The sequence below is a fragment of the Lathyrus oleraceus genome, unplaced genomic scaffold (assembly GCF_024323335.1).
Source record: "Lathyrus oleraceus cultivar Zhongwan6 unplaced genomic scaffold, CAAS_Psat_ZW6_1.0 chrUn0004, whole genome shotgun sequence".
NCBI classification, from domain to species: domain Eukaryota; kingdom Viridiplantae; phylum Streptophyta; class Magnoliopsida; order Fabales; family Fabaceae; genus Lathyrus; species Lathyrus oleraceus.
Window position 1 is genome coordinate 379,244 of NW_026112395.1, and position 16,988 is coordinate 396,231.

Genomic DNA, 16,988 nt, shown 5'->3' on the forward strand with positions numbered 1-16,988 from the left:
GAGGGTTCATGAGAGGAATTATCCGACACATGATTTAGAGTTGGCAGCTGTGGTATTTGTTCTGAAGTTGTGGAGGCATTATTTGTACGGGTCAAGATTTGAGGTTTTCAGTGACCATAAAAGTTTAAAGTATTTGTTTGATCAGAAAGAGCTGAATATGAGACAGAGAAGATGGTTAGAATTTCTGAAGGATTATGATTTTGGTTTGAATTACCATCCGGGTAAAGCAAACGTAGTGGCTGATGCATTGAGTCGGAAATCATTGCATATGTCTATGTTAATGGTTAAGGAATTGGATTTAATTGAGCAGTTTAGAGACTTGAGTTTGGTGTGTGAGAGTACTCACAATAGTGTTAAATTGGGGATGTTGAAGTTAACAAGTGGTATTCTGGATGAGATCAGAGAGGGTCAGAAATCCGATGTGCTTTTGGTTGATAAGTTGACTTTAGTGAATCAAGGTCAAGGTGGTGAATTCAGAGTTGATGAGAATGGTGTTTTGAAACTTGGTAATCGGGTGTGTATTCCGGATGTTACTGAACTTAAGAAGCGTATTCTGGAAGAAGGACATCGTAGTGGCCTGAGTATTCATCCTGGAGCTACGAAGATGTACCATGATTTGAAAAAGTTATTTTGGTGTCCGGGAATGAAAAGAGAAATTGCGAGTTTTGTTTATTCCTGTTTGACTTGTCAGAAGTCAAAGATTGAGCATCAGAAGCCGTCTGGGCTAATGCAACCGTTGGCTATTCCAGAGTGGAAGTGGGATAGTATCAGTATGGATTTTGTTTCTGGTTTACCGAGGACGATCAAGAATTTTGAAGCTATTTGGGTGATTGTTGATAGGTTGACGAAATCGGCTCATTTCATTCCGATCAGAATGGATTATCCGTTAGAGAGATTAGCTGAGTTGTATATTGAGAAAATTGTAAGTTTGCATGGTATTCCGTCGAGTATTGTTTCGGACAGAGATCCTAGATTTACATCGAAGTTCTGGGAAGGTTTGCAGAGGGCTTTGGGAACTAAGCTGAGATTGAGTTCTGCATATCATCCGCAGACTGATGGTCAGACTAAGAGGACGACTCAGTCACTAGAGGATCTTTTGAGAGCTTGTGTTTTGGAAAAGGGAGGTGCTTGGGATTGTTATTTACCTTTGATTGAGTTTACCTACAACAATAGTTTTCATTCGAGCATTGGTATGGCACCGTTTGAAGCCTTGTATGGTAGGAGATGTCGGACACCTTTATGTTGGTATGAGTCCGGTGAGAGTGCTGTGGTTGGACCGGAGATTGTTCAACAAACTACGGAAAAGATTAAGATGATTCAGGAGAAGATGAGAATTGCTCAGAGTCGTCAGAAGAGTTATCATGATAAGAGGAGGAAGGCACTTGAGTTCCAAGAGGGAGATCATGTGTTTCTTCGTGTTACTCCGATAACTGGGGTTGGTCGAGCTTTGAAGTCGAAGAAGTTGACACCTCGATTTATTGGTCCTTATCAGATTTTGGAGAGGATAGGGGAGGTAGCCTATCGTATCGCTTTACCGCCGTCACTTGCGAAGTTGCACGATGTTTTTCATGTGTCCCAGTTGAGGAGGTACATTCATGATCCGTCGCATGTGGTCCAAGTAGATGATGTACAGGTGAGAGATAACCTGACTGTTGAAACATCGCCTATGAGGATTGAGGATCGAGAGTTGAAGCAGTTGCGGGGTAAAGAGATTGCCTTGGTAAAGGTAGCTTGGGGAGGACCAGCAGGTGGCAATGTGACTTGGGAACTTGAGAGTCAGATGAAGGAGTCTTATCCAGAGTTGTTCTCTTGAGGTATGTTTTTGAGGACGAAAACTCTTTTAGTGGGGGAGAGTTGTAACACCCCGATGAAATAAGGCTAATTATTTAATTTAAATTAATATAATATTTATTAATTTAATTAATTAATTGGAAATATTATTGGATTATTATTATTATTGGAATAATAATTAGTGGAAAATATATAAGTTGGAATTAAGAAAAAAGAGTTTTATTTAGGAAATAAGGTTTTCACGTGAAACACAGAGAAGCGGTTGAGAAAGTGGAGAAAGGGCAAAGAGGGAGAGCTAGAGAGCAAGGGTTGAAGAACGGAAAAGCTTGAAGCTCAAAGATTTTGCCGGATTAACTCAGGTAAGGGGGGTTTATCATCGTTTAATGGGTATTATGGGATAATATGTACTGGGTAGTGATAAACCATTGATTTGACTTTGATTAGAATGATGTATGCTGAAAATTGTGAAATATTGGATGAACGAAATTGGATTATAATTGAAGGAAAATTCGTAGAGATTAGATGGAATAATGTTAGAGTTGGTGAAATTGAATAGGGTATGAATTGTGTTAGATGATATGAACGATTACTGTGTAAAATTGGACTGTGGAAGGTTAGATCTAAGAAATTCGTAGCAGAGAGACCCATAGCAGATCTGGAAATTCTGGTTTCTGGTCATACGCGTATGGCACTAGGCAATACGCGTATGAGATGGTCTGGTACGCGTATGGCACTAGGCAATACGCGTATGGATGAGGAAGATGAGGTTTTGAACGTGGTTTTGTCTCTGTTGGTACGCGTATGAGGATGTGGTACGCGTAGCATACGTGTATGAGGCAGGCAATACGCGTATGGGATTGGCTGAGAAATGGGCCATACGCGTATGGGACTAGGCAATACGCGTATGGGCAGAATTGTGATTTTTCTGTGCTGTTGTTGTGCAGTTTTTGGTTGTTCAGCTGAGTAATGTAATTTAGCTGATGTATGATATAGTAGGGATCATTTCCCGTTGTTTTGAGGAGTATAGGTATTAGTAGGGTGTGTTAATACTGTGATTGATTATGTGGCATGACTTAATATGATTCTGTGGTAATTATATTGATGATGTGTGATAGTTGTGCATAATGTTGTGATTATATCTACTATGCATGTATTTGTGAATGGACTGTTTTATGGCTTAGAGTGTGAGCATAAGTCCATTGTGGATTATTGTTGATGATGTTGCATTGCTAGGTGAATTAGCGTGCTTAGCGTAGCCCTTGGGGTTGTAGCTAATTCCCATGGTGAGGAATTAGTGAGTAAATCATTGTGGATCGTTGTTGATGTTTGCATGCTAGGTGATTAGCGTGCATAGCATGACCCTTGGGGGTGTAGCTAATTCCCATTGTGAGGAATTAGTGAGTGAGTCACTAGGTCTCAAATGAGTGGGACTAGTGAGCTTAGTAGCCGTATCTGGATTTGATCGGTGAGGTTGAACTATATGTTCACGAATAGTCGGTACCGCATTGCATGGAGTCTCATTGCATAATGTATGTATGGCGTATAATATGAATGGATGTATTCCAATATTATACGTGTGTTTTGTCGTTGATGTTGAGTATGATTTGAGATTATACATATGCTATATGTTACTGTTGAGTATGATGTTGAGTTGATGTGCCGTTACTGAATGTGTAATCTGATTAGGGTGATTAATGTGTTAAATTACTTAACATGACATGATATTTTATAATGCTTATTATATCGATTGAGGAACTCACCCTTACAACTATTTTTCAGGTAACGAGCAGTGAGTGAGTAGAAGCTAGTGCTTGGAGTCTAGTGTAGTCTCCTTAGTGGGTCATGCTCTGATAGATGTAACATCGGGACGGGATGTTTTTACCTTGTTGAACAATTTTACATGTAATGTGTTACATGTTATTACATGATTGATTTGATTTCTATCCGCTGCGTATTGTGCAAATGCTTATGTTTTGAATTAATAAAAGAGCATGACAGTTATTACGGTGAATGGTGTGAAATAATTGTGTGACACCCTTGGTGCATAATTACTCTGATTTATATATTGTTATTTTAATTAAATATTTGGGGTATTTTAGAAGGGTGTTACAGTGGACAACTCGGTTGATCCCTCGTTATCAGTTTGTCCCTCTTTAAAACACTTTATTAATGCTTTCTCACAACAAATGTCTTTTCATTAACATTCTTTATTGACTTTCTATTAATTGAAAAATTCAAGTGTAACAATTATATTATATTTCCATTAAAAAATGTTTAAAAACATATTCGATGAATTTCATTTTCTAATTTTAAGTTTTAATATGTTAAATGTTATATTTTAAACCAAGCTTATTATTTTGCCGCATATTTATAATATTTGAATTAAAAAATTTAATATGTCAATTTTAATATCCTAAAATTGATTGAAAATAAACCATATTGAATTGAATTTGTTGAATTCAATTTTTTAAATAGTTATTCATAATGGAACCAAACAATTTATATTATAATGTTTTCTTCAAAACCATTCAAATCACCTTGAAAACACTCATACATTTTAAGGTGGTTTTATTCATAATCAAGTTGATGGTTCTCCAATAAAACATAAAGTTCTTACACACTTTAAGTTCCAAAATTAAGAAAAAGTGCATCTTTTATTTTCAACAATCATAGTGATACATTGTAACTCATTATACAAAACAACAACACTTATTTCCAAGTTTAGAATTACACTGTCCACCTTTTACATATCCCTTATTGATGCAATCAGTAAAACAATTGGGACTACAACTCCCTATGCAGCAAAATCTTGGGTCTACGTCACTCCCACGAATACATATTGGCTTTTTAACTAATATTGGAGTCTTCAAACTTGTAACAATTTCTGAATCAAACAAAGACAATAACATTTTCAATTAAATCTAGTAAGTTATTTATCTAAACAATATATTACAAAAGATAGAAAAATATCTACTTACCAGATATCATAATAAAACTCATGCGTTAAACAACTAGAATATAAGAAGATTGATAGCTTTTAGAAGTCATATTTTGAATTTCACCTTATGTGTTTACTTTCGATTTACAAGACACTAACATTACTTTCATTATATAGGCTAAAAAGTTATCTTAATGGTAATAAATATTAATATTTTATTTTATTTTATTTATAAAGATTATTAAAATTGAATATATAGTCAAATGCAAAAAAAATATATGTTTTATTCTTTATATATCCTTTACAAAATTGAATAAAAAAATATAAAGTATTGACTTCTAATGAGATAATTGGTAATAAATATTAATATTTTATTTATACACTAGTTTTTAAAAATTGTTTTTGAAATGTGAAAATTGAAAAAATTTATTTGGTAGTTTAATTTTCAATACTATTTTTAATAAGAGATTAAAAATATATGTAAATAGATAATTCTTTTTAATTAATAATAAAATATATTTTGTTATCTATAAATATAAATATAATTTAGTCACTAGTTATTTAATATACGATCTAAGAATGCATGTCAACTATTTTTTTAATATTAATTATATAATTAATAAAAAATTATTTTAATAATAAGAGATTGACACATTAATTTCAAACAAATGATTTAAATCATTTTCATGACATTCATCTTACTATTTTTGTTTATAACTAATCACTTTCTCTTCCTCAATTTTATAAGAAATATAAATTATACTATAATATGATTGAAAATTTTAATTCTTATTGATTTTTTTGATTAAATTAGTTTTATTATTTAAGTATTATTAAAATTACAACTTTGCTAAGAAATATTGTAAGAGTATTTTTAGTTAGAAGCATTTTACGTTTTAAATATTCATGTTTATTATCTACTCCAATTCGAAAATAAGTGATAGATTTTAAAAATTGGATTGAATCAACGGATCAAATTGATTGAATTGAGAATCGGATGTGTCACCGATATATATATATATATATATATATATATATATATATATATATATATATATATATATATATATATATATATATATATATATCAGCATATTAACTAATATATCTAAGATTGTCAAATATTAACATATATTAACTAATATCCAACAAATATAAACTAATAACAACAAAAGATTCAAAGATTCATATATTCAGATTTTAAAAAACATGGAGAAGAAATGTGTATCTTAAAGGAAAAATTAAACAACTTTGAATCTTTGATTTTATTCTCCTTGCAAAAGTTTAAATATTTATAGAAAAAATAGGAAATGAATAAAATATATTAAAATTAGGGATTTGATATAATCCAAAAATCAAAAGCTTTTTTTTTATAAAATTACCTTTTAAATAATCTTGTTGAAGATTTTTTGATGAAAAATATGAGTTTGGTGGTGGAAGAGTGAGGTTAATGACGTAACATTGGGGGGAAATGAAAAAACCAGACAAGTAGAAAGAGAAATAGATGCTGAAGTGGTGGAGGAATGGGGAAATGAAAGTGGTGCGTCAAATATATGATTGTATTTGAGGGGGCTCCCCATGCCAGTTGAACGATAATAAATAGTTAGGGTAGCTCCTCACAAATTATAATGACTTTGTTAAAGAGACTGACGTGCGGTCAGGTGATGAGATAACGTGCAGATGCAACTCAAATTAGTTAGGGGTTGTCCCTCAGAGATGCAACAGAAATATATGGCTAGGCGTTACCCTTCACAAATGTAAACACCTTTATTAAAGTGACTGACACAAAGTAGTTGTGACAGGACAATATTAAAATGGTTGAAACTATTAGCTATGGGTTTCTGTTTCCCCTTGCTAATGTTACCGAAACTTTTAGCTAGGGGTTTCCCCTAAAAAATGGTCAATTTCAAAATTTAAAATATCCCTTCTTAAGTTTTGGAGGGGTTGCCCCACACAATTTGCTTTATTAATTTTTTTATTTTATGCATTGCAATGGGATAAACCCCAAACAATATAGAAATTTAGTGAGAGGTTTTTCACCTCACAAATGCCCCGGACTAATCAAGCAATTTCTTGTAATGGACAACTCGGTTGATCCCTCGTTATCAGTTTGTCCCTCTTTAAAATACTTTATTAATGCTTTCTCACAACAAATGTCTTTTTATTGACATTCTTTATTGACTTTCTATTAATTGAAAAATTCAAGTGTAACAATTATATTATATTTCCATTAAAAAATGTTTAAAAACATATTCGATGAATTTCATTTTCTAATTTTAAGTTTTAATATGTTGAATGTTATATTTTAAACCAAGCTTATTATTTTGCCGCATATTTATAATATTTGAATTAAAAAATTTAATATGTCAATTTTAATATCTTAAAATTGATTGAAAATAAACCATATTGAATTGAATTTGTTGAATTCAAATTTTTAAATAGTTATTCATAATGGAACCAAACAATTTATATTATAATGTTTTCTTCAAAACCATTCAAATCACCTTGAAAACACTCATACATTTTAAGGTGGTTTTATTCATAATCAAGTTGATGGTTCTCCAATAAAACATAAAGTTCTTACACACTTTAAGTTCCAAAATTAAGAAAAAGTGCATCTTTTATTTTCAACAATCATAGTGATATATTGTAACTCATTATACAAAACAACAACACTTATTTCCAAGTTTAGAATTACACTCTCCACCTTTTACATATCCCTTATTGATGCAATCAGTAGAACAATTGGGACTACAACTCCCTATGCAGCAAAATCTTGGGTCTACGTCACTCCCACGAATACATATTGGCTTTTCAACTAATATTGGAGTCTTCAAACTTGTAACAATTTCTGAATCAAACAAAGACAATAACATTTTCAATTAAATCTAGTAAGTTATTTATCTAAACAATATATTACAAAAGATAGAAAAATATCTACTTACCAGATATCATAATAAAACTCATGCATAAAACAACTAGAATATAAGAAGATTGATAGCTTTTAGAAGTCATATTTTGAATTTCACCTTATGTGTTTCCTTTTGATTTACAAGACACTAACATTACTTTCATTATATAGGCTAAAAAGTTATCTTAATGGTAATAAATATTAATATTTTATTTTATTTTATTTTGTAAAGATTATTAAAATTGAATATATAGTCAAATGCAAAAAATATATATGTTTTATTCTTTATATATCCTTTACAAAATTGAATAAAAAAATATAAAGTATTGACTTCTAATGAGATAATTGGTAATAAATATTATTATTTTATTTATACACTAGTTTTTCAAAATTGTTTTTGAAATGTGAAAATTGAAAAAATTTATTTGGTAGTTTAATTTTCAATATTATTTTTAATAAGAGATTAAAAATATATTTAAATAGATAATTATTTTTAATTAGTAATAAAATATATTTTGTTATCTATAAATATAAATATAATTTAGTCACTAATTATTTAATATAAGATCTAAGAATGCATGTCAACTATTTTTTTAATATTAATTATATAATTAATAAAATTTTATTTTAATAATAAGAGATTGACACATAATTTCAAACAAATGATTTAAATCATTTTCATGACATTCATCATTACTATTTTTGTTTATAACTAATCACTTTCTCTTCCTCAATTTTATAAGAAATATAAATTATACTATAATATGATTGAAAATTTTAATTCTTATTGATTTTTCTGATTAAATTAGTTTTTTTTTTTAAGTATTATTAAAATTACAACTTTGCTAACAAATATTGTAAGAGTATTTTTAGTTAGAAGCATTTTACTTTTTAAATATTCATGTTTATTATCTACTCCAATTCGAAAATAAGTGATAGATTTTAAAAATCGGATTGAATCAACGGATCAAATTGATTGAATTGAGAATCAGATGTGTCACGATATATATATATATATATATATATATATATATATATATATATATAATATATATATATATATATATATATATATATATATATATATATATAAATATCAGCATATTAACTAATATATCTAACATAGTCAAAAATTAACATATATTAACTAATATCCAACAAATATAAACTAATAACAACAAAAGATTCAAAGATTCATATATTCAGATTTTTAAAAAACATGGAGAAGAAATCTGTACCTTAGAGGAAAAATTAAACAACTTTGAATCTTTGATTTTATTCTCCTTGCAAAAGTTTAAATATTTATTAAAAAAATAGAAAATGAATAAAATATATTATAATTAGGGATTTGATATAATCCAAAAATCAAAAGTTTTTTTTTATAAAATTACCTTTTAAATAAGCCTGTTGAATATTTTTTGATGAAAAATGTGAGTTTGGTGGTGGAAGAGTGAGGTTAATGACGTAACATTGGGGGGAAATGAAAAAACCAGACAAGTAGAAAGAGAAATAGATGCTGAAGTGGTGGAGGAATGGGGAAATGAAAGTGGTGCATCAAATATATGATTGTATTTGAGGGGGCTCCCCATGCCAGTTGAACGATAATAAATAGTTAGGGTAGCTTCTCACAAATTATAATGACTTTATTAAAGAGACTGACGTGCGCTCAGGTGATGGGATAACGTGCAGATGCAACTCAAATTAGTTAGGGGTTGTCCCTCAGAGATGCAACAGAAATATATGGCTAGGGGTTACCCTTCACAAATGTAAACACCTTTATTAAAGTGACTGACACAAAGTAGTTGTGACAGGACAATATTAAAATGGTTGAAACTATTAGCTATGGGTTTCTGTTTCCCCTTGCTAATGTTACCGAAACTTTTAGCTAGGGGTTTCCCCTAAAAAATGGTCAATTTCAAAATTTAAAATATCCCTTCTTAAGATTTGGAGGGGTTGCCCCACACAATTTGCTTTATTAATTTTTTTATTTTATGCATTGCAATGGGATAAACCCCAAACAATATAGAAATTTAGTGAGAGGTTTTTCACCTCACAAATGCCCCGGACTAATCAAGCAATTTCTTGTAGTGGACAACTCGGTTGATCCCTCGTTATCAGTTTGTCCCTCTTTAAAACACTTTATTAATGCTTTCTCACAACAAATGTCTTTTTATTAACATTCTTTATTGACTTTCTATTAATTGAAAAATTCAAGTGTAACAATTATATTATATTTCCATTAAAAAATGTTTAAAAACATATTCGATGAATTTCATTTTCTAATTTTAAGTTTTAATATGTTAAATGTTATATTTTAAACCAAGCTTATTATTTTGCCGCATATTTATAATATTTGAATTAAAAAATTTAATATGTCAATTTTAATATCTTAAAATTGATTGAAAATAAACCATATTGAATTGAATTTGTTGAATTCAATTTTTTAAATAGTTATTCATAATGGAACCAAACAATTTATATTATAATGTTTTCTTCAAAACCATTCAAATCACCTTGAAAACACTCATACATTTTAAGGTGGTTTTATTCATAATCAAGTTGATGGTTCTCCAATAAAACATAAAGTTCTTACACACTTTAAGTTCCAAAATTAAGAAAAAGTGCATCTTTTATTTTCAACAATCATAGTGATACATTGTAACTCATTATACAAAACAACAACACTTATTTCCAAGTTTAGAATTACACTGTCCACCTTTTACATATCCCTTATTGATGCAATCAGTAGAACAATTGGGACTACAACTCCCTATGCAGCAAAATCTTGGGTCTACGTCACTCCCACGAATACATATTGGCTTTTCAACTAATATTGGAGTCTTCAAACTTGTAACAATTTCTGAATCAAACAAAGACAATAACATTTTCAATTAAATCTAGTAAGTTATTTATCTAAACAATATATTACAAAAGATAGAAAAATATCTACTTACCAGATATCATAATAAAACTCATGCATAAAACAACTAGAATATAAGAAGATTGATAGCTTTTAGAAGTCATATTTTAAATTTCACCTTATGTGTTTACTTTTGATTTACAAGACACTAACATTACTTTCATTATATAGGCTAAAAAGTTATCTTAATGGTAATAAATATTAATATTTTATTTTATTTTATTTTATAAAGATTATTAAAATTGAATATATAGTCAAATGCAAAAAATATATATGTTTTATTCTTTATATATCCTTTACAAAATTGAATAAAAAAATATAAAGTATTGACTTCTAATGAGAAAATTGGTAATAAATATTAATATTTTATTTATAAACTAGTTTTTAAAAATTGTTTTTGAAATGTGAAAATTGAAAAAATTTATTTGGTAGTTTAATTTTCAATACTATTTTTAATAAGAGATTAAAAATATATTTAAATAGATAATTCTTTTTAATTAGTAATAAAATATATTTTGTTATCTATAAATATAAATATAATTTAGTCACTAGTTATTTAATATAAGATCTAAGAATGCATGTCAACTATTTTTTTAATATTAATTATATAATTAATAAAATTTTATTTTAATAATAAGAGATTGACACATTAATTTCAAACAAATGATTTAAATCATTTTCATGACATTCATCATTACTATTTTTGTTTATAACTAATCACTTTCTCTTCCTCAATTTTATAAGAAATATAAATTATACTATAATATGATTGAAAATTTTAATTCTTATTGATTTTTCTGATTAAATTAGTTTTATTATTTAAGTATTATTAAAATTACAACTTTGCTAAGAAATATTGTAAGAGTATTTTTAGTTAGAAGCATTTTACTTTTTAAATATTCATGTTTATTATCTACTCCAATTGGAAAATAAGTGATAGATTTTAAAAATCAAATTGAATCAACGGATCAAATTGATTGAATTGAGAATCAGATGTGTCACCGATATATATATATATATATATATATATATATATATATATATATATATATATATATATATATATATATATATATATATATATATATATATATATATATATATATATATATATATATATATATATATATATATATATATATATATATATATCTAACATAGTCAAAAATTAACATATATTAACTAATATCCAACAAATATAAACTAATAACAACAAAAGATTCAAAGATTCATTTATTCAGATTTTTAAAAAACATGGTGCAGAAATCTGTACCTTAGAGGAAAAATTAAACAACTTTGAATCTTTGATTTTATTCTCCTTGCAAAAGTATAAATATTTATTAAAAAAATAGAAAATGAATAAAATATATTAAAATTAGGGATTTGATATAATCCAAAAATCAAAAGTTTTTTTTATAAAATTACCTTTTAAATAAGCCTGTTGAAGATTTTTTGATGAAAAATGTGAGTTTGGTGGTGGAAGAGTGAGGTTAATGACGTAACATTGGGGGGAAATGAAAAAACCAGACAAGTAGAAAGAGAAATAGATGCTGAAGTGGTGGAGGAATGGGGAAATGAAAGTGGTGCATCAAATATATGATTGTATTTGAGGGGGCTCCCCATGCCAGTTGAACGATAATAAATAGTTATGGTAGCTTCTCACAAATTATAATGACTTTATTAAAGAGACTGACGTGCGCTCAGGTGATGGGATAACGTGCAGATGCAACTCAAATTAGTTAGGGGTTGTCCCTCAGAGATGCAACAGAAATATATGGCTAGGGGTTACCCTTCACAAATGTAAACACCTTTATTAAAGTGACTGACAGAAAGTAGTTGTGACAGGACAATATTAAAATGGTTGAAACTATTAGCTATGGGTTTCTGTTTCCCCTTGCTAATGTTACCGAAACTTTTAGCTAGGGGTTTCCCCTAAAAAATGGTCAATTTCAAAATTTAAAATATCCCTTCTTAAGTTTTGGAGGGGTTGCCCCACACAATTTGCTTTATTGATTTTTTTATTTTATGCATTGCAATGGGATAAACCCCAAACAATATAGAAATTTAGTGAGAGGTTTTTCACCTCACAAATGCCCCGGACTAATCAAGCAATTTCTTGTAGTGGACAACTCGGTTGATCCCTCGTTATCAGTTTGTCCCTCTTTAAAACACTTTATTAATGCTTTCTCACAACAAATGTCTTTTTATTAACAATCTTTATTGACTTTCTATTAATTGAAAAATTCAAGTGTAACAATTATATTATATTTCCATTAAAAAATGTTTAAAAACATATTCGATGAATTTCATTTTCTAATTTTAAGTTTTAATATGTTAAATGTTATATTTTAAACCAGGCTTATTATTTTGCCGCATATTTATAATATTTGAATTAAAAAATTTAATATGTCAATTTTAATATCTTAAAATTGATTGAAAATAAACCATATTGAATTGAATTTGTTGAATTCAATTTTTTAAATAGTTATTCATAATGGAACCAAACAATTTATATTATAATGTTTTCTTCAAAACCATTCAAATCACCTTGAAAACACTCATACATTTTAAGGCGGTTTTATTCATAATCAAGTTGATGGTTCTCCAATAAAACATAAAGTTCTTACACACTTTAAGTTCCAAAATTAAGAAAAAGTGCATCTCTTGTTTTCAACAATCATAGTGATACATTGTAACTCATTATACAAAACAACAACACTTATTTCCAAGTTTAGAATTACACTGTCCACCTTTTACATATCCCTTATTGATGCAATCAGTAGAACAATTGGGACTACAACTCCCTATGCAGCAAAATCTTGGGTCTACGTCACTCCCACGAATACATATTGGCTTTTCAACTAATATTGGAGTCTTCAAACTTGTAACAATTTCTGAATCAAACAAAGACAATAACATTTTCAATTAAATCTAGTAAGTTATTTATCTAAACAATATATTACAAAAGATAGAAAAATATCTACTTACCAGATATCATAATAAAACTCATGCATAAAACAACTAGAATATAAGAAGATTGATAGCTTTTAGAAGTCATATTTTGAATTTCACCTTATGTGTTTACTTTTGATTTACAAGACACTAACATTACTTTCATTATATAGGCTAAAAAGTTATCTTAATGGTAATAAATATTAATATTTTATTTTATTTTATTTTATAAAGATTATTAAAATTGAATATATAGTCAAATGCAAAAAATATATATGTTTTATTCTTTATATATCCTTTACAAAATTGAATAAAAAAATATAAAGTATTGACTTCTAATGAGAAAATTGGTAATAAATATTAATATTTTATTTATAAACTAGTTTTTAAAAATTGTTTTTGAAATGTGAAAATTGAAAAAATTTATTTGGTAGTTTAATTTTCAATACTATTTTTAATAAGAGATTAAAAATATATTTAAATAGATAATTCTTTTTAATTAGTAATAAAATATATTTTGTTATCTATAAATATAAATATAATTTAGTCACTAGTTATTTAATATAAGATCTAAGAATGCATGTCAACTATTTTTTTAATATTAATTATATAATTAATAAAATTTTATTTTAATAATAAGAGATTGACACATTAATTTCAAACAAATGATTTAAATCATTTTCATGACATTCATCATTACTATTTTTGTTTATAACTAATCACTTTCTCTTCCTCAATTTTATAAGAAATATAAATTATACTATAATATGATTGAAAATTTTAATTCTTATTGATTTTTCTGATTAAATTAGTTTTATTATTTAAGTATTATTAAAATTACAACTTTGCTAAGAAATATTGTAAGAGTATTTTTAGTTAGAAGCATTTTACTTTTTAAATATTCATGTTTATTATCTACTCCAATTGGAAAATAAGTGATAGATTTTAAAAATCAAATTGAATCAACGGATCAAATTGATTGAATTGAGAATCGGATGTGTCACCGATATATATATATATATATATATATATATATATATATATATATATATATATATATATATATATATATATATATATATATATATATATATATATATATATATCAGCATATTAATTAATATATCTAACATAGTCAAAAATTAACATATATTAACTAATATCCAACAAATATAAACTAATAACAACAAAAGATTCAAAGATTCATTTATTCAGATTTTTAAAAAACATGGTGCAGAAATCTGTACCTTAGAGGAAAAATTAAACAACTTTGAATCTTTGATTTTATTCTCCTTGCAAAAGTATAAATATTTATTAAAAAAATAGAAAATGAATAAAATATATTAAAATTAGGGATTTGATATAATCCAAAAATCAAAAGTTTTTTTTTATAAAATTACCTTTTAAATAAGCCTGTTGAAGATTTTTTGATGAAAAATGTGAGTTTGGTGGTGGAAGAGTGAGGTTAATGACGTAACATTGGGGGGAAATGAAAAAACCAGACAAGTAGAAAGAGAAATAGATGCTGAAGTGGTGGAGGAATGGGGAAATGAAAGTGGTGCATCAAATATATGATTGTATTTGAGGGGGCTCCCCATGCCAGTTGAACGATAATAAATAGTTAGGGTAGCTTCTCACAAATTATAATGACTTTATTAAAGAGACTGACGTGCGCTCAGGTGATGGGATAACGTGCAGATGCAACTCAAATTAGTTAGGGGTTGTCCCTCAGAGATGCAACAGAAATATATGGCTAGGGGTTACCCTTCACAAATGTAAACACCTTTATTAAAGTGACTGACACAAAGTAGTTGTGACAGGACAATATTAAAATGGTTGAAACTATTAGCTATGGGTTTCTGTTTCCCCTTGCTAATGTTACCGAAACTTTTAGCTAGGGGTTTCCCCTAAAAAATGGTCAATTTCAAAATTTAAAATATCCCTTCTTAAGATTTGGAGGGGTTTCCCCACACAATTTGCTTTATTAATTTTTTTATTTTATGCATTGCAATGGGATAAACCCCAAACAATATAGAAATTTAGTGAGAGGTTTTTCACCTCACAAATGCCCCGGACTAATCAAGCAATTTCTTGTAGTGGACAACTCGGTTGATCCCTCGTTATCAGTTTGTCCCTCTTTAAAACACTTTATTAATGCTTTCTCACAACAAATGTCTTTTTATTAACATTCTTTATTGACTTTCTATTAATTGAAAAATTCAAGTGTAACAATTATATTATATTTCCATTAAAAAATGTTTAAAAACATATTCGATGAATTTCATTTTCTAATTTTAAGTTTTAATATGTTAAATGTTATATTTTAAACCAAGCTTATTATTTTGCCGCATATTTATAATATTTGAATTAAAAAATTTAATATGTCAATTTTAATATCTTAAAGTTGATTGAAAATAAACCATATTGAATTCAATTTGTTGAATTCAATTTTTTAAATAGTTATTCATAATGGAACCAAACAATTTATATTATAATGTTTTCTTCAAAACCATTCAAATCACCTTGAAAACACTCATACATTTTAAGGTGGTTTTATTCATAATCAAGTTGATGGTTCTCCAATAAAACATAAAGTTCTTACACACTTTAAGTTCCAAAATTAAGAAAAAGTGCATCTTTTATTTTCAACAGTCATAGTGATACATTGTAACTCATTATACAAAACAACAACACTTATTTCCAAGTTTAGAATTACACTGTCCACCTTTTACATATCCCTTATTGATGCAATCAGTAGAACAATTGGGACTACAACTCCCTATGCAGCAAAATCTTGGGTCTACGTCACTCCCACGAATACATATTGGCTTTTCAACTAATATTGGAGTCTTCAAACTTGTAACAATTTCTGAATCAAACAAAGACAATAACATTTTCAATTAAATCTAGTAAGTTATTTATCTAAACAATATATTACAAAAGATAGAAAAATATCTACTTACCAGATATCATAATAAAACTCATGCATAAAACAACTAGAATATAAGAAGATTGATAGCTTTTAGAAGTCATATTTTGAATTTCACCTTATGTGTTTACTTTTGATTTACAAGACACTAACATTACCTTCATTATATAGGCTAAAAAGTTATCTTAATGGTAATAAATATTAATATTTTATTTTATTTTATTTTATAAAGATTATTAAAATTGAATATATAGTCAAATGCAAAAAATCTATATGTTTTATTCTTTATATATCCTTTACAAAATTGAATAAAAAAATATAAAGTATTGACTTCTAATGAGATAATTGGTAATAAATATTAATATTTTTTTTATAAACTAGTTTTTAAAAATTGTTTTTGAAATGTGAAAATTGAAAAAATTTATTTGGTAGTTTAATTTTCAATACTATTTTTAATAAGAGATTAAAAATATATTTAAATAGATAATTCTTTTTAATTAGTAATAAAATATATTTTGTTATCTATAAATATAAATATAATTTAGTC

At 27.4% G+C, this 16,988-nt stretch overlaps 1 long non-coding RNA gene across 4 annotated transcripts; it reads right to left on the minus strand.

Moving 5' to 3' along the window:
- Positions 1 to 4,426: 4,426 nt before the first annotated feature.
- Positions 4,427 to 16,498, minus strand: LOC127110567 (uncharacterized). 4 transcript variants are annotated; one of them, XR_007797341.1, is made up of 3 exons: positions 16,476 to 16,498; positions 7,437 to 7,580; positions 4,427 to 4,531 (listed from the first exon to the last, which is right to left on the minus strand). It is a non-coding gene; the product is annotated as an uncharacterized LOC127110567 (long non-coding RNA). The 4 variants fall into 4 exon arrangements; XR_007797339.1 differs by lacking the exon at positions 16,476 to 16,498 and adding an exon at positions 13,549 to 13,571; XR_007797340.1 differs by lacking the exon at positions 16,476 to 16,498 and adding an exon at positions 10,595 to 10,686.
- Positions 16,499 to 16,988: the final 490 nt, after the last annotated feature.